The 20,812-nt window shown below is 32.5% G+C and overlaps 1 pseudogene; it reads left to right on the top strand.

Moving 5' to 3' along the window:
- The first annotated feature begins 1,111 nt into the window (after nt 1–1,111).
- On the top strand, nt 1,112–7,881 carry LOC113866115 (annotated as a pseudogene).
- The last annotated feature ends 12,931 nt before the right edge of the window (nt 7,882–20,812 follow it).

Here is a 20,812-nt window from a genome sequence, read left to right on the forward strand (position 1 = left end):
GAAACGGCTTCCTAGTTATATCGCGAATCTTTTAGATAAACCTCTTAAAGAATTAGAGGGTCTAGTATACTGCGATGTGTGATTTGATCAAAATTCCTATTGTACAGATTCCGAATGAGAAACTGTCATTCCATTCAATTGAATTGGGATGCCCTAAATCTGACATGTCTCTTGAAATGAGTAATATGAAGCTCAGAATTATGGATGTATTGAATACTCCCAAATAAAAGGGAATTGGTCTATGGTCGATTCAGTAACAAATAAATATGAATTTCTAGCTGCACGTATCTCGTGAAAGAAAAAGAAATACTTTTTTTGTGGAATTCACTATTCCATCTTTTTTAGAAAGAACTGAAATTATGTTCTAATAAGCAAATATATCATGGTTGCAGAAGCCTATCTATCGCATATAGGCTTAAGGACATCATAGCATAACCGTCGAGGTGACGTCTGGACCTAAAAGATCAAATGGAATGATACATAGACAAGGAAATCCCTTATGAATTCCAGGATACTCCCTTTAATGAATGATTCCATTTTAGGGGATTCCCCATTCGAAGGGGGATAGACTACTCAAGAATTTTACATTTCATTTCTTTTCTGTCGTAATTGAGAATTGGATAAATAATTCAGAAAATATAAAAAAAGAAAAAGAATGCATCAATGAAATGTTGATTAGTCTTTATTGAGAACTTGAGTAAAGAGTAAACCTTTTATTTTAGATTAGGGGTTTTATAGAATTTGAAAGTGGAAACCCTTTGCTTTATCTTTATTTGGTATAACTACTTGAGCCGGATGAGAGGAAACCTTCACGTCCGATTTTGAAAGGGGGAGATCCTATTGGATTGGATCCTATCCAAATTTTTCGTTTGCTAGGCCCGTAGTTAAAAAACCCACTTTCTTACGATTACGAGGTCCATTCGAATATGAAATACAATCCTGGAAACACAGCATACCTATTTTTTTTTCTACCCAAGGTTTCGATATATTTCGAAATCGAGAAATTTCAAGTGGAGCGGGTGCTATCCGAGAACAATTAGCCGATCTGGATTTGAGAATTCTTATTGATTCTTCGTTGATAGAATGGAAAGAATTAGGAGAAGAGGGATCCATGGACAATGAAAATGAATGGGAAGATCGAAAAGTTGGAAGAAGAAAGAATTTTTTGGTTCGACGCATAGAATTAGCTAAACATTTTATCCGAACAAATATAGAACCAGAATGGATGGTTTTATGTCTCTTACCAGTTCTTCCTCCCGAATTGAGACCCATTATTCAAATAGATGGGGGTAAGCTAATGAGCTCGGATATTAATGAACTCTATAGAAGAGTTATCTATCGGAATAATACTCTTATCGATCTATTAACAACAAGTAGATCTACACCAGGAGAATTAGTAATGTGTCAGGAAAAATTGGTACAAGAAGCCGTGGATACACTTCTTGATAATGGAATCCGCGGACAACCAATGAAGGACGGTCATAATAAGGTTTACAAATCATTTTCCGATATAATTGAGGGCAAAGAGGGAAGATTTCGCGAGACTCTGCTTGGCAAACGGGTTGATTATTCGGGACGTTCTGTCATTGTCGTAGGTCCATCACTTTCATTACATCGATGTGGATTACCTCGCGAAATAGCAATAGAACTTTTCCAGACATTTCTAATTCGTGGTCTAATTCGAAAACATTTTGCTTCGAACATAGGAATTGCTAAGAGTAAAATTCGGGAAAAAGAACCGATTGTATGGGAAATACTTCAAGAAGTTATGCGGGGGCATCCCGTATTGCTGAATAGAGCCCCTACTCTGCATAGATTAGGCATACAGGCATTCCAACCCATTTTAGTAGAAGGGCGTGCTATTTGTTTACATCCATTAGTTTGTAAGGGATTCAATGCAGACTTTGATGGGGATCAAATGGCTATTCATGTGCCTTTATCTTTGGAGGCTCAAGCAGAAGCTCGTTTACTTATGTTTTCTCATATGAACCTCTTATCTCCAGCTATTGGGGATCCCATTTCCGTACCAACTCAAGATATACTTATTGGGCTTTACGTATTAACGAGCGGGAATCGTCGAGGTATTTGTTCAAATAGGTATAATCCGTGTAATTGCAGAAATTCGAAAAATGAAAGAATTCGAGATAATAACTATAAGTATACGAAAAAAAAAGAACCTTTTTTTTGTAATTCCTATGATGCAATTGGAGCTTATCAACAGAAAAGAATAGATTTCGATAGTCCTTTGTGGTTCCGATGGCGATTAGATCAACGCATTATTTCGTCAAGAGAAGTTCCTATCGAAGTTCACTACGAATCTTTGGGTACCTATCATGAAATTTATGGGCATTATCTAGTAGTAAGAAGTACAAAAAAAGAAATTCGTTGTATATACATTCGAACCACTGTTGGTCATATTTCTTTTTATCGAGAAATTGAAGAAGCTATACAAGGTTTTTGCCGGACCTATTCATACAGTATATCTAATCATATAGATGGTTGATATGTAAGATAAGTAAATTTATGCTACCAGTGTGGAATTCAGGTCTCCGTGGTTCAACTAGGATCATAGTTTTAAAATTTCTACGCGAATCAAGATAAAGAAAAGGAAGTTTTCCAATCATTGACTCAAATCCATTGTCGAACCGAATCCCACTGAGTGGAATATGGAGGTACTTATGGCAGAACGAGCCAATCTAGTCTTTCACAATAAAGTGATAGGTGGAACTGCCATTAAACGACTTATTAGCAGATTAATAAACCACTTCGGAATGGCATATACATCACACATCCTGGATCAAGTAAAGACTCTGGGATTCCGTCAAGCTACGGCTACATCCATTTCATTAGGAATTGATGATCTTTTAACAATACCTTCTAAAGGATGGCTAGTTCAAGATGCTGAACAACAAATTTTTATTTTGGAAAAACATCATCATTATGGGAATGTACATGCGGTAGAAAAATTACGACAATCCATTGAGATATGGTATGCTACTAGTGAATATTTGAGACAAGAAATGAATCCTAATTTTAGGATGACCGACCCCTTGAATCCAGTCCATATAATGTCTTTTTCAGGAGCTAGAGGAAATGCATCTCAAGTACACCAATTAGTAGGTATGAGAGGATTAATGTCGGATCCACAAGGGCAAATGATTGATTTACCTATTCAAAGCAATTTACGCGAAGGACTGTCTTTAACAGAATATATCATTTCTTGCTACGGAGCCCGTAAAGGGGTTGTAGATACTGCTGTACGAACATCGGATGCTGGATATCTTACACGCAGACTTGTTGAAGTGGTTCAACACATTGTTGTACGTCGAACAGATTGCGGTACCATTCAAGGGATTTCGGTGAATATCCAGAATGGAATGATGCCGGAAATAATTTTGATACAAACATTAATTGGTCGTGTATTAGCAGACGATATATACAGAGGTTCACGATGCATTGCTGTTAGAAATCAAGATATTGGAATTGGACTTATCAATCGATTCAAAACTTTTCAAACACAACCAATATCTATTCGAACCCCCTTTACCTGTAGGAATACATCTTGGATCTGCCGATTATGTTATGGCCAAAGTCCTACTCATGGCCACTTAGTGGAATTAGGAGAAGCTGTAGGTATTATTGCGGGTCAATCTATTGGAGAACCGGGTACTCAACTAACATTAAGAACTTTTCATACCGGTGGAGTATTCACAGGGGGTACTGCGGAACATGTGCGAGCGCCTTCTAATGGAAAAATTAAATTCAATGAGGATTTGGTTCATCCTACACGTACACGTCATGGGCATCCTGCTTTTCTATGTTCTATAAACTTGTATGTAACTATTGAAAGTGACGATATTATACATAATGTGATTATTCCACCAAAAAGTTTTTTATTAGTTCAAAATGATCAATATGTAAAATCGGAACAAGTGATTGCTGAGATTCGTGCGGGAACATACACTTTGAATTTGAAGGAAAAGGTTCGAAAACATGTTTATTCTGACTCAGAAGGAGAAATGCATTGGAGTACCGATGTATACCATGCATCAGAATTTAGATATAGTAATGTCCATATCTTACCAAAAACAAGTCATTTATGGATATTATCAGGAAAGTCGTACAGGGTCGGTTCAGTCTCTTTTTCACTCCGCAAGGATCAAGATCAAATGAACATTCATTCTCTTTCTACTGGAGAAAGAAATATTTGTAACCTTTTAGTAAGTAATGAACAAGTAAGACATAAATTCTTTAGTTTCAATCTTTCTGGTAAAAAAGAAGGAAGGATTCCTGATTATTCAATATTGAATCAAATCATATGTATGGATTATTGTCATTTTACACATCTTGCTATTTTCCATGACACTTCGGATTTATTAGCAAAGAGGCGAAGAAATAGATTCATCATTCCATTTCCATTCCAATCGATTCAAGAACGAGACAAAGAACTAATGTCCCCTTCCGGTATCTCGATTGAAATACCAATCAATGGTATTTTTCGTAGAAATAGTATTCTTGCTTATTTCGATGATCCTCAATACCGAACGCAGAGTTCAGGAATTACAAAATATAGGACTATAGGAATAAATTCCATTTTTAAAAAAGAGGATTTTTTAATTGAGTATCAAGGAGTTAAAGAATTTAAGCCAAAATACCAAATCAAAGTAGATCGATTTTTTTTCATTCCCGAGGAAGTGCATATTTTACCCGAATCTTCTTCCATAATGATACGGAACAATAGTATCGTTGGAGTAGATACACCAATAACTTTAAATATAAGAAGTCGAGTAGGTGGATTGGTCCAAATGGAGAAGAAAAAAAAAAAGATTGAAGTAAAAATATTTTCCGGGGATATCTATTTTACTGGAGAGATGGATAAGATATCCCGACACAGTGCCATCTTGATACCATCCGGAACGGTAAAACAAAATTCAAAGGAAGCAAAAAAAATGAAAAATTGGATCTATGTCCAATGGATCACAATTACCAAAAAAAAGTATTTTGTTTTGGTTCGACCCGTAATTCTATATGAAATAGCGGACGGTATCCATTTAGTAAAACTTTTTCCCCAAGATAGGTTCCAGGAAAGAAATGATCTGGAACTTAAAGTTATTAATTATATTCTTTCTGGAAATGGAAAATCAATTCCGGGAATTTCTAATACAAGGATTCAATTAGTTCGGACTTGTTTAGTCTTGAATTGGGATCAAGACAAAACAAGTTCTTCTATCGAAAATGCCCACGCTTCTTTTGTTCAAGTAAGTACAAATGGTTTGATTAGGGATTTCCTAAGAATTGACTTAGTGAAATCTCATATTTCATATATCAGAAAAAGAAATGATCCGTCCAGTTCAGGATTGATCTCAGATAATGAGTCGGATCGGACCTTTATCAATCCATTTTTTTCTATTTATTCGAAGGCAAAAATTCAACAATCACTTAGACAAAATCACGGAACTATTCGTATGTTGTTGAATAGAAATGAGAAATGTCGATCTTTGATAATTTTGTCATCATCTAATTGTTTTCAAATAGGACCATTCAACGATAGAAAATATTACAATGGGATAAAAGAAGGAATTCAAAAAATTCAAATAGATTCCATAATTCCAATTAAGAATTTGTTTGGTCCTTTAGGAATAGCCCTTCAAGTTGCAAATTATTATTCATTTTTTCGTTTAATAACTCATAATCAGATCTTAATGAATAATAATTTGCAACTTGACAAATTAAAGGAAACTCTTCAAGTATTCAAATATTATTTAATGGACGAAAATGAGAGAATTTATAAACCTGATAGATGCAGTAATATCGTTTTAAATCCATTCTATTTGAATTGGCATTTTATCCATCACAATTATTATGAAAAAACGTTTCCAATAATAAGTCTTGGGCAATTTATTTGTGAAAATGTATGTATAGTGCAAACGAAAAATGCACCACACTTAAAATCGGGTCAAGTTCTAACTATTCAAATGGATTCTGTAGGAATAAGATCGGCTAACCCTTATTTGGCAACTCCAGGAGCAACTGTTCATGGACATTATGGAGAAATACTTTATGAAGGAGATATATTAGTTACATTTATATATGAAAAATCGAGATCTGGTGATATAACACAAGGTCTTCCAAAAGTAGAACAGGTATTAGAAGTGCGTTCAATTGATTCAATATCGATGAAGCTAGAAAAGAGAGTTGACACTTGGAACGGATATATAACAAGAATTCTCGGCATTCCTTGGGGATTCTTGATCGGTGCCGAGTTAACTATAGCGCAAAGTCGTATTTCTTTGGTTAATAAAATTCAAAAAGTTTATCGATCCCAGGGAGTTCACATCCATAATAGACATATAGAAATTATTGTGCGTCAAATAACATCAAAAGTCTTGGTTTCAGAAAATGGAATGTCTAATGTTTTTTCACCCGGCGAACTAATTGGATTGTTGCGAGCCGAACGAGCGGGCCGTGCCTTGGAAGAAGCAACTTGCTACCGAGCTCTATTATTGGGAATAACAAAAACATCTCTGAATACTCAAAGTTTTATATCTGAAGCAAGTTTTCAAGAAACTGCTAGAGTTTTAGCAAAAGCCGCTCTCCGGGGTCGTATAGATTGGTTGAAAGGTCTGAAAGAGAACGTTGTTTTAGGGGGAATGATACCCGTTGGTACCGGATTAAAAAGAATAATGCACCGTTCAAAGCCAAGGCAACATAACAAGATTACCTTGGAATCAAAAAAGAAAAATTTATTCGAGGACGAAATGAGAGATATTTTGTTCCACCACAGAGAATTCTTTTTTTTCATTTCAAAGAATTTATGCGATACATCAGAACAATCTAAGATTTAATGATTCCTAAGAGCGGATTCATCCCCCTACCCTAAATGCGATCATTTTTGGGGGTAGTAAAAGAAAGATAATAAAAAAAAAGAATAATAAATAGAAAAAAATGGTCTAATCATGTATCAATGGCCAATCTTCGGTAGAAGAGAAGGTTCCATCGGAACAATTTTTTATTTCTATTTCACGATACCTGGTCTTTTTTTTTCTATTTTTTTTTTTTTTTGAAAAAAAAAAGTGTGGGGATAAATATAAATGACAAAAAGATATTGGAACATAATTTTGGAAGAGATGATGGAAGCAGGAGTTCATTTTGGCCACGGTACTAGAAAATGGAATCCTAAAATGGAACCTTATATATCTGCAAAGCGTAAGGGTATTCATATTACAAATCTTACTAGAACTGCTCGGTTTTTATCAGAAGCTTGTGATTTAGTTTTTGACGCAGCAAGTAAGGGAAAACAATTCTTAATTGTTGGTACCAAAAAAAAAGCAGCTGATTCAGTAGCGCGGGCGGCAATAAGAGCTCGGTGTCATTATGTTAATAAAAAATGGCTCGGCGGTATGTTAACGAATTGGTATACTACAGAAACGAGACTTCATAAGTTCAGGGACTTGAGAATGCAACAAAAGACGGGGAGACTCAACTGTTTTCCAAAAAGAGATGCTGCTATATTGAAAAGACAATTATCTCATTTGGAAACATATCTTGGTGGCATTAAATATATGACGGGGTTACCCGATATTGTAATAATCGTCGATCAGCAAGAAGAATATACGGCTCTTCGAGAATGTATAACTTTGGAAATTCCAACGATTTGTTTAATCGATACAAATTGTGACCCGGACCTCGCCGATATTTCGATTCCAGCTAATGATGATGCTATAGCCTCAATCCGATTAATTCTTAACAAATTAATATTTGCAATTTGTGAGGGTCGTTCTAGCTATATACGAAATTTTTGATTAATAATAAGATAAATGAATTATTTGATTTGGTTGGGGAGATTCATAGATTTATGAAATCGGTTATTATACTATTACTAAATCGCACAAAAGAAAGAGAAAAATATAAAAAGAACAAACGGAAATATTATGTGATTAGTCGGTATTCAAAATCAAAAATGAAAGTAGACAAATCAAAAAGGAAAGGAGATGGTTGAATTAAAATAATTCCCTTTCAATTTCAATTTCTTTTAAGAGGGCAGGACAATATGAATGTTTTATTATGTTCCATCAACACATTAAAAAGATTATACGATATATCTGCTGTGGAAGTGGGTCAACATTTCTATTGGCAAATAGGGGGTTTCCAAGTGCATGCCCAAGTACTTATTACTTCTTGGGTTGTAATTGCTATCTTATTAGTTTCAGTCATTCTAGTTGTTCGAAATCTGCAAACCATTCCCACTTTTGGTCAGAATTTTTTTGAATATGTTCTTGAATTCATTCGAGACGTGAGCAAAAGTCAGATTGGAGACGAATATGGTCCGTGGGTTCCATTTATTGGAACTATGTTTTTATTTATTTTTGTTTCTAATTGGTCAGGGGCTCTTTTGCCTTGGAAAATAATACAGTTACCTCACGGGGAGTTAGCTGCGCCCACAAATGATATAAATACTACCGTTGCATTAGCTTTACTTGCGTCAGTAGCATATTTCTATGCGGGTCTTTCAAAAAAAGGATTAGCTTATTTTAGTAAATACATCCAACCAACTCCAATCCTTTTACCGATTAACATCTTAGAAGATTTCACAAAACCCTTATCGCTTAGTTTTCGACTTTTCGGAAATATATTAGCTGATGAATTAGTAGTTGTTGTTCTTGTTTCTTTAGTGCCTTTAGTAGTTCCTATACCTGTCATGTTCCTTGGATTATTTACAAGCGGTATTCAAGCTCTTATTTTTGCTACTTTAGCTGCGGCTTATATAGGTGAATCCATGGAAGGCCATCATTGACTAGTTGTCGAAAAAAGTCTTTTTCGTTTAGCCCACCGCACATACACTGCGGCTCAAGATAATCTATTTTGGGAACAACATATATAATAGAAAGAAATTTGGAATAATAATAAAGAAAAAGGGTTATTCTCCCCCCCCCCCCCAAAAAAAATAAAGATGCAATAAAGTATAAATAAAATCAATATACAATTTAATGTAATAGTAAAATAGAAAAGATTACCAGAAAATTGTAAAAAAACTAGGAAAGAGATCCATCCAAAAGATCTTTTTCCTAGTTTTCCTAAAAAGACTTTTTGTTTGACCTATTTCGATTTTCCTCCAATGAATATTTTTTTTGTATTGTTATATTTTGTTTTGTTCATTCCATTTTTTGTTCATTCAATTATAACTATAACATATTAAATATTATTCTATATATATTATTAGATTATTTATTACTATTATTAGATATTAGATTCGATTATATATATAGAATTTAGATATATATATCTAATTCGATTAAGATATATTAGTATATTAGATATTCTATATTAGAAAAGTATAATATTTACATGTGATAAAAATATGCTATATAGAACTAGAACAGATTCCCGTTTCATTCATTCACATTCAATTTAACGATTGACCAAAAGATAATTCAAAAAAGAATTACATTTTTATCACTCAAATTCCAATATTTCTCTGCAATAATTCAGTCTAACGAATTGATTTCGATTTTGTATATCCATATCGGATAATAATAAAAGGATGAAAGAAGGATTTTCAAAAAAAAACCAAGATTCAAAAAAAATAGAGTAGGAGTGGGGGAAGTCAAACTGGGTATATATAATCCAATCACTATAAAACAACTCCTTCTTTTTTTTTTTAGATTTCAAATAATGATTCTCGAATCTGATTGAAACTAAAACACAAATAATTGGTTTACGGCATGGAAGAAATACATGTATATGTGATATTATATATAAACTAGTTATATATGAACTAACTATATATCTAAAAAAACTAACATTATATATCTAAAATTGCCCTGCTACTACTGTCAATTTCGATAGGGATTTAAAAAACAAAGTCCTTCCGTTTCATCTCTAATTATGAATTGAATAGTAAGAAATTCAAAAAAAAAAAGAACGAAGAATTCAAAGAAGAGTTCCAAATTTAGGGTAAGATAAAAACTAAAATTGTATGGATTCACAAAAAAACTACGTGGATAGAAAAGAAAAAATGAATATCGAACTAATTTGGATAGTTCAATAACTATTGTTATTTCAATTCGGAATTCTTAATTATTTCAACTGGATAAATCCTGGTGATTGAGTAATTAAGTCATAATTTATTGGTTGATTATATCATTAACTATTTCTTTTCTTTATTATTATTTATTTTTTATTTGGGGTGCGAGGAACTTATCATGAATCCACTGATTTCTGCCGCTTCCGTTATTGCTGCTGGGTTGGCCGTCGGGCTTGCTTCTATTGGACCTGGGGTTGGTCAAGGCACTGCTGCAGGGCAAGCTGTAGAAGGGATTGCGCGACAACCAGAGGCAGAGGGAAAAATACGGGGTACTTTATTGCTTAGTCTGGCTTTTATGGAAGCTTTAACAATTTATGGATTGGTTGTAGCATTAGCGCTTTTATTTGCGAATCCTTTTGTTTAGTTTAATCTTAAAAAAATAAATATATATATCCTTTTTCCGTGGACTTGCTTTGCTGTTCTTGCTTTGTCGAATTATATTAAGATTTCACTCTGATTTGTCTTCTTCCTTCTCTTTTTTAGCCCCCCTTTTTTAGTTTTATAAAATTTATCGAAAGTGTTAAAAACAACTATAAGAGATTTATGTAATTGACATAAGAAGTGGTATCGAATTCTACTAAGTATCATTCTTATAGGGAATCCTCCAATTGATTGATCAATTCAAATAATATATATATTAATATATACATATCTAAATAGATATATATATTTAGATATGTATTAATAGAATATTATTATTATTAAATGAATATTATTACTATTCATATTATTACTTATAATTACTAATAATTAATATGAATTTTTAGTAAAGAATGATATTTTTATTATATATAATAAAAATATCATATAAAAAAGAAATAACTAAAAAATAAAAAAATAGGAATTGTAGAAGGATAATTAGTCTATCCATAAAAGGAGATGAGATCATATGAAAAATATAACCGATTCTTTCCTTTACTTGGGCTACTGGCGATCCGCCGGAAGTTTCGGGTTTAATACCGATATTTTAGCAACAAATCCAATAAATCTAAGCGTAGTGCTAGGTGTATTGGTTTTTTTTGGAAAGGGAGTGTGTGCGAGTTGTTAATTTCAAAGAATAGATTGGATCCAACCAATTGCACTTTTTTTTTCGTTATAACTAAGAAAATGTGCATAATCCCGCGAATTACTTCTCAATAAATTTTATTTTTTGAAAAAAAAAAAATATTTAAGAACCATAGCATTTCGCGATTCATTAGTAAATCCACTTTGATTCTCTATTAACCCAAAATTTTGGACTATTACCATGGTTAAAGTAAACAATTTGAAGTCTAGACGCAGTGTAGTACTCTTTCTACCACTATGTTAATACAGAAATGAAATGATTTCAAAAAAATTTTTACAATTTTTCGATATAGAACACTCATGTCGATAAAACAGCTTGAACCCTCTTTACGGTGAAAAATTGTAAAAACGTTCAATTTCACCCTCCATTTATACAATGCGGAATCGATGACCTATGTATAAATTTATAAGAATTCTTTGGATTTGAAGAAAAAAAACAACTTTGCTGACAATTATTTTTTTGGTCAGAAGAGTCCTCCGAATATTCTGGTCTTGTATTGGTAATCGTTTTAAATATTTTTTCAATCTTTTTTTTTATAAATAGAGAAGAGAGGATAGGCTCATTACATAAAAAAAGATAAGAAAATTTCCCATAACATAAGTAATTGAGTGTGAGAGCCAAATGAATCGAAAGATTCATGTTTGGTTCGGGAAGAGATCATAGACATTTTGAAATGAATGGAAAGAGAATCTACTTTCATTAAATGATTTATTAGATAATCGAAAACAGAGAATCTTAAGAACTATTCGAAATTCAGAAGAACTACGGGAAAGAGCTGTTCAACAGCTGGAAAAAGCCCAGGCCCGCTTAAGGAAAGTCGAAACGGAAGCAGATCGGTTTCGAGTGAATGGCTATTCTGAGATAGAACGAGAAAAATTAAATTTAATTAATTCAATTTATACGACTTTGGAACAATTAGAAAATTACAAAAATGAAACCATTTATTTTGAACAACAAAGGGTGATTAATCAAGTCCGACAACGGGTTTTACAACAAGCCTTACAGGAGCTCTTGAAACTCTGAATAGTTGCTTGAATAACGAGTTACATTTACGTACTGTCAATGCTAATATTGGCATGTTTGGGACGATGAAAGAAAAAAATAATGCCTATACTCTATACTATAGTAGATATTATAGTAGAAGGACTAATCACTTATTTTTTTCTTTCATCGTCCCAAACATGCCAATATTAGCATTGACAGTACGTAAATGTAACTCGTTATTCAAGCAACTATTCAGAGTTTCAAGAGCTCCCTGTAAGGCTTGTTGTAAAACCCGTTGTCGGACTTGATTAATCACCCTTTGTTGTTCAAAATAAATGGTTTCATTTTTGTAATTTTCTAATTGTTCCAAAGTCGTATAAATTGAATTAATTAAATTTAATTTTTCTCGTTCTATCTCAGAATAGCCATTCACTCGAAACCGATCTGCTTCCGTTTCGACTTTCCTTAAGCGGGCCTGGGCTTTTTCCAGCTGTTGAACAGCTCTTTCCCGTAGTTCTTCTGAATTTCGAATAGTTCTTAAGATTCTCTGTTTTCGATTATCTAATAAATCATTTAATGAAAGTAGATTCTCTTTCCATTCATTTCAAAATGTCTATGATCTCTTCCCGAACCAAACATGAATCTTTCGATTCATTTGGCTCTCACACTCAATTACTTATGTTATGGGAAATTTTCTTATCTTTTTTTATGTAATGAGCCTATCCTCTCTTCTCTATTTATAAAAAAAAAGATTGAAAAAATATTTAAAACGATTACCAATACAAGACCAGAATATTCGGAGGACTCTTCTGACCAAAAAAATAATTGTCAGCAAAGTTGTTTTTTTTCTTCAAATCCAAAGAATTCTTATAAATTTATACATAGGTCATCGATTCCGCATTGTATAAATGGAGGGTGAAATTGAACGTTTTTACAATTTTTCACCGTAAAGAGGGTTCAAGCTGTTTTATCGACATGAGTGTTCTATATCGAAAAATTGTAAAAATTTTTTTGAAATCATTTCATTTCTGTATTAACATAGTGGTAGAAAGAGTACTACACTGCGTCTAGACTTCAAATTGTTTACTTTAACCATGGTAATAGTCCAAAATTTTGGGTTAATAGAGAATCAAAGTGGATTTACTAATGAATCGCGAAATGCTATGGTTCTTAAATATTTTTTTTTTTTCAAAAAATAAAATTTATTGAGAAGTAATTCGCGGGATTATGCACATTTTCTTAGTTATAACGAAAAAAAAAGTGCAATTGGTTGGATCCAATCTATTCTTTGAAATTAACAACTCGCACACACTCCCTTTCCAAAAAAAACCAATACACCTAGCACTACGCTTAGATTTATTGGATTTGTTGCTAAAATATCGGTATTAAACCCGAAACTTCCGGCGGATCGCCAGTAGCCCAAGTAAAGGAAAGAATCGGTTATATTTTTCATATGATCTCATCTCCTTTTATGGATAGACTAATTATCCTTCTACAATTCCTATTTTTTTATTTTTTAGTTATTTCTTTTTTATATGATATTTTTATTATATATAATAAAAATATCATTCTTTACTAAAAATTCATATTAATTATTAGTAATTATAAGTAATAATATGAATAGTAATAATATTCATTTAATAATAATAATATTCTATTAATACATATCTAAATATATATATCTATTTAGATATGTATATATTAATATATATATTATTTGAATTGATCAATCAATTGGAGGATTCCCTATAAGAATGATACTTAGTAGAATTCGATACCACTTCTTATGTCAATTACATAAATCTCTTATAGTTGTTTTTAACACTTTCGATAAATTTTATAAAACTAAAAAAGGGGGGCTAAAAAAGAGAAGGAAGAAGACAAATCAGAGTGAAATCTTAATATAATTCGACAAAGCAAGAACAGCAAAGCAAGTCCACGGAAAAAGGATATATATATTTATTTTTTTAAGATTAAACTAAACAAAAGGATTCGCAAATAAAAGCGCTAATGCTACAACCAATCCATAAATTGTTAAAGCTTCCATAAAAGCCAGACTAAGCAATAAAGTACCCCGTATTTTTCCCTCTGCCTCTGGTTGTCGCGCAATCCCTTCTACAGCTTGCCCTGCAGCAGTGCCTTGACCAACCCCAGGTCCAATAGAAGCAAGCCCGACGGCCAACCCAGCAGCAATAACGGAAGCGGCAGAAATCAGTGGATTCATGATAAGTTCCTCGCACCCCAAATAAAAAATAAATAATAATAAAGAAAAGAAATAGTTAATGATATAATCAACCAATAAATTATGACTTAATTACTCAATCACCAGGATTTATCCAGTTGAAATAATTAAGAATTCCGAATTGAAATAACAATAGTTATTGAACTATCCAAATTAGTTCGATATTCATTTTTTCTTTTCTATCCACGTAGTTTTTTTGTGAATCCATACAATTTTAGTTTTTATCTTACCCTAAATTTGGAACTCTTCTTTGAATTCTTCGTTCTTTTTTTTTTTGAATTTCTTACTATTCAATTCATAATTAGAGATGAAACGGAAGGACTTTGTTTTTTAAATCCCTATCGAAATTGACAGTAGTAGCAGGGCAATTTTAGATATATAATGTTAGTTTTTTTAGATATATAGTTAGTTCATATATAACTAGTTTATATATAATATCACATATACATGTATTTCTTCCATGCCGTAAACCAATTATTTGTGTTTTAGTTTCAATCAGATTCGAGAATCATTATTTGAAATCTAAAAAAAAAAAGAAGGAGTTGTTTTATAGTGATTGGATTATATATACCCAGTTTGACTTCCCCCACTCCTACTCTATTTTTTTTGAATCTTGGTTTTTTTTTTGAAAATCCTTCTTTCATCCTTTTATTATTATCCGATATGGATATACAAAATCGAAATCAATTCGTTAGACTGAATTATTGCAGAGAAATATTGGAATTTGAGTGATAAAAATGTAATTCTTTTTTGAATTATCTTTTGGTCAATCGTTAAATTGAATGTGAATGAATGAAACGGGAATCTGTTCTAGTTCTATATAGCATATTTTTATCACATGTAAATATTATACTTTTCTAATATAGAATATCTAATATACTAATATATCTTAATCGAATTAGATATATATATCTAAATTCTATATATATAATCGAATCTAATATCTAATAATAGTAATAAATAATCTAATAATATATATAGAATAATATTTAATATGTTATAGTTATAATTGAATGAACAAAAAATGGAATGAACAAAACAAAATATAACAATACAAAAAAAAATATTCATTGGAGGAAAATCGAAATAGGTCAAACAAAAAGTCTTTTTAGGAAAACTAGGAAAAAGATCTTTTGGATGGATCTCTTTCCTAGTTTTTTTACAATTTTCTGGTAATCTTTTCTATTTTACTATTACATTAAATTGTATATTGATTTTATTTATACTTTATTGCATCTTTATTTTTTTTGGGGGGGGGGGGAGAATAACCCTTTTTCTTTATTATTATTCCAAATTTCTTTCTATTATATATGTTGTTCCCAAAATAGATTATCTTGAGCCGCAGTGTATGTGCGGTGGGCTAAACGAAAAAGACTTTTTTCGACAACTAGTCAATGATGGCCTTCCATGGATTCACCTATATAAGCCGCAGCTAAAGTAGCAAAAATAAGAGCTTGAATACCGCTTGTAAATAATCCAAGGAACATGACAGGTATAGGAACTACTAAAGGCACTAAAGAAACAAGAACAACAACTACTAATTCATCAGCTAATATATTTCCGAAAAGTCGAAAACTAAGCGATAAGGGTTTTGTGAAATCTTCTAAGATGTTAATCGGTAAAAGGATTGGAGTTGGTTGGATGTATTTACTAAAATAAGCTAATCCTTTTTTTGAAAGACCCGCATAGAAATATGCTACTGACGCAAGTAAAGCTAATGCAACGGTAGTATTTATATCATTTGTGGGCGCAGCTAACTCCCCGTGAGGTAACTGTATTATTTTCCAAGGCAAAAGAGCCCCTGACCAATTAGAAACAAAAATAAATAAAAACATAGTTCCAATAAATGGAACCCACGGACCATATTCGTCTCCAATCTGACTTTTGCTCACGTCTCGAATGAATTCAAGAACATATTCAAAAAAATTCTGACCAAAAGTGGGAATGGTTTGCAGATTTCGAACAACTAGAATGACTGAAACTAATAAGATAGCAATTACAACCCAAGAAGTAATAAGTACTTGGGCATGCACTTGGAAACCCCCTATTTGCCAATAGAAATGTTGACCCACTTCCACAGCAGATATATCGTATAATCTTTTTAATGTGTTGATGGAACATAATAAAACATTCATATTGTCCTGCCCTCTTAAAAGAAATTGAAATTGAAAGGGAATTATTTTAATTCAACCATCTCCTTTCCTTTTTGATTTGTCTACTTTCATTTTTGATTTTGAATACCGACTAATCACATAATATTTCCGTTTGTTCTTTTTATATTTTTCTCTTTCTTTTGTGCGATTTAGTAATAGTATAATAACCGATTTCATAAATCTATGAATCTCCCCAACCAAATCAAATAATTCATTTATCTTATTATTAATCAAAAATTTCGTATATAGCTAGAACGACCCTCACAAATTGCAAATATTAATTTGTTAAGAATTAATCGGATTGAGGCTATAGCATCATCATTAGCTGGAATCGAAATATCGGCGAGGTCCGGGTCACAATTTGTATCGATTAAACAAATCGTTGGAATTTCCAAAGTTATACATTCTCGAAGAGCCGTATATTCTTCTTGCTGATCGACGATTATTACAATATCGGGTAACCCCGTCATATATTTAATGCCACCAAGATATGTTTCCAAATGAGATAATTGTCTTTTCAATATAGCAGCATCTCTTTTTGGAAAACAGTTGAGTCTCCCCGTCTTTTGTTGCATTCTCAAGTCCCTGAACTTATGAAGTCTCGTTTCTGTAGTATACCAATTCGTTAACATACCGCCGAGCCATTTTTTATTAACATAATGACACCGAGCTCTTATTGCCGCCCGCGCTACTGAATCAGCTGCTTTTTTTTTTGGTACCAACAATTAAGAATTGTTTTCCCTTACTTGCTGCGTCAAAAACTAAATCACAAGCTTCTGATAAAAACCGAGCAGTTCTAGTAAGATTTGTAATATGAATACCCTTACGCTTTGCAGATATATAAGGTTCCATTTTAGGATTCCATTTTCTAGTACCGTGGCCAAAATGAACTCCTGCTTCCATCATCTCTTCCAAAATTATGTTCCAATATCTTTTTGTCATTTATATTTATCCCCACACTTTTTTTTTTCAAAAAAAAAAAAAAATAGAAAAAAAAAGACCAGGTATCGTGAAATAGAAATAAAAAATTGTTCCGATGGAACCTTCTCTTCTACCGAAGATTGGCCATTGATACATGATTAGACCATTTTTTTCTATTTATTATTCTTTTTTTTTATTATCTTTCTTTTACTACCCCCAAAAATGATCGCATTTAGGGTAGGGGGATGAATCCGCTCTTAGGAATCATTAAATCTTAGATTGTTCTGATGTATCGCATAAATTCTTTGAAATGAAAAAAAAGAATTCTCTGTGGTGGAACAAAATATCTCTCATTTCGTCCTCGAATAAATTTTTCTTTTTTGATTCCAAGGTAATCTTGTTATGTTGCCTTGGCTTTGAACGGTGCATTATTCTTTTTAATCCGGTACCAACGGGTATCATTCCCCCTAAAACAACGTTCTCTTTCAGACCTTTCAACCAATCTATACGACCCCGGAGAGCGGCTTTTGCTAAAACTCTAGCAGTTTCTTGAAAACTTGCTTCAGATATAAAACTTTGAGTATTCAGAGATGTTTTTGTTATTCCCAATAATAGAGCTCGGTAGCAAGTTGCTTCTTCCAAGGCACGGCCCGCTCGTTCGGCTCGCAACAATCCAATTAGTTCGCCGGGTGAAAAAACATTAGACATTCCATTTTCTGAAACCAAGACTTTTGATGTTATTTGACGCACAATAATTTCTATATGTCTATTATGGATGTGAACTCCCTGGGATCGATAAACTTTTTGAATTTTATTAACCAAAGAAATACGACTTTGCGCTATAGTTAACTCGGCACCGATCAAGAATCCCCAAGGAATGCCGAGAATTCTTGTTATATATCCGTTCCAAGTGTCAACTCTCTTTTCTAGCTTCATCGATATTGAATCAATTGAACGCACTTCTAATACCTGTTCTACTTTTGGAAGACCTTGTGTTATATCACCAGATCTCGATTTTTCATATATAAATGTAACTAATATATCTCCTTCATAAAGTATTTCTCCATAATGTCCATGAACAGTTGCTCCTGGAGTTGCCAAATAAGGGTTAGCCGATCTTATTCCTACAGAATCCATTTGAATAGTTAGAACTTGACCCGATTTTAAGTGTGGTGCATTTTTCGTTTGCACTATACATACATTTTCACAAATAAATTGCCCAAGACTTATTATTGGAAACGTTTTTTCATAATAATTGTGATGGATAAAATGCCAATTCAAATAGAATGGATTTAAAACGATATTACTGCATCTATCAGGTTTATAAATTCTCTCATTTTCGTCCATTAAATAATATTTGAATACTTGAAGAGTTTCCTTTAATTTGTCAAGTTGCAAATTATTATTCATTAAGATCTGATTATGAGTTATTAAACGAAAAAATGAATAATAATTTGCAACTTGAAGGGCTATTCCTAAAGGACCAAACAAATTCTTAATTGGAATTATGGAATCTATTTGAATTTTTTGAATTCCTTCTTTTATCCCATTGTAATATTTTCTATCGTTGAATGGTCCTATTTGAAAACAATTAGATGATGACAAAATTATCAAAGATCGACATTTCTCATTTCTATTCAACAACATACGAATAGTTCCGTGATTTTGTCTAAGTGATTGTTGAATTTTTGCCTTCGAATAAATAGAAAAAAATGGATTGATAAAGGTCCGATCCGACTCATTATCTGAGATCAATCCTGAACTGGACGGATCATTTCTTTTTCTGATATATGAAATATGAGATTTCACTAAGTCAATTCTTAGGAAATCCCTAATCAAACCATTTGTACTTACTTGAACAAAAGAAGCGTGGGCATTTTCGATAGAAGAACTTGTTTTGTCTTGATCCCAATTCAAGACTAAACAAGTCCGAACTAATTGAATCCTTGTATTAGAAATTCCCGGAATTGATTTTCCATTTCCAGAAAGAATATAATTAATAACTTTAAGTTCCAGATCATTTCTTTCCTGGAACCTATCTTGGGGAAAAGTTTTACTAAATGGATACCGTCCGCTATTTCATATAGAATTACGGGTCGAACCAAAACAAAATACTTTTTTTTGGTAATTGTGATCCATTGGACATAGATCCAATTTTTCATTTTTTTTGCTTCCTTTGAATTTTGTTTTACCGTTCCGGATGGTATCAAGATGGCACTGTGTCGGGATATCTTATCCATCTCTCCAGTAAAATAGATATCCCCGGAAAATATTTTTACTTCAATCTTTTTTTTTTTCTTCTCCATTTGGACCAATCCACCTACTCGACTTCTTATATTTAAAGTTATTGGTGTATCTACTCCAACGATACTATTGTTCCGTATCATTATGGAAGAAGATTCGGGTAAAATATGCACTTCCTCGGGAATGAAAAAAAATCGATCTACTTTGATTTGGTATTTTGGCTTAAATTCTTTAACTCCTTGATACTCAATTAAAAAATCCTCTTTTTTAAAAATGGAATTTATTCCTATAGTCCTATATTTTGTAATTCCTGAACTCTGCGTTCGGTATTGAGGATCATCGAAATAAGCAAGAATACTATTTCTACGAAAATACCATTGATTGGTATTTCAATCGAGATACCGGAAGGGGACATTAGTTCTTTGTCTCGTTCTTGAATCGATTGGAATGGAAATGGAATGATGAATCTATTTCTTCGCCTCTTTGCTAATAAATCCGAAGTGTCATGGAAAATAGCAAGATGTGTAAAATGACAATAATCCATACATATGATTTGATTCAATATTGAATAATCAGGAATCCTTCCTTCTTTTTTACCAGAAAGATTGAAACTAAAGAATTTATGTCTTACTTGTTCATTACTTACTAAAAGGTTACAAATATTTCTTTCTCCAGTAGAAAGAGAATGAATGTTCATTTGATCTTGATCCTTGCGGAGTGAAAAAGAGACTGAACCGACCCTGTACGACTTTCCTGATAATATCCATAAATGACTTGTTTTTGGTAAGATATGGACATTACTATATCTAATTCTGATGCATGGTATACATCGGTACTCCAATGCATTTCTCCTTCTGAGTCAGAATAAACATGTTTTCGAACCTTTTCCTTCAAATTCAAAGTGTATGTTCCCGCACGAATCTCAGCAATCACTTGTTCCGATTTTACATATTGATCATTTTGAACTAATAAAAAACTTTTTGGTGGAATAATCACATTATGTATAATATCGTCACTTTCAATAGTTACATACAAGTTTATAGAACATAGAAAAGCAGGATGCCCATGACGTGTACGTGTAGGATGAACAAATCCTCATTGAATTTAATTTTTCCATT

This window comes from Abrus precatorius, unplaced genomic scaffold (genome assembly GCF_003935025.1).
Source record: "Abrus precatorius isolate BTA unplaced genomic scaffold, Abrus_2018 Scaffold0, whole genome shotgun sequence".
NCBI classification, from domain to species: Eukaryota; Viridiplantae; Streptophyta; class Magnoliopsida; order Fabales; family Fabaceae; genus Abrus; species Abrus precatorius.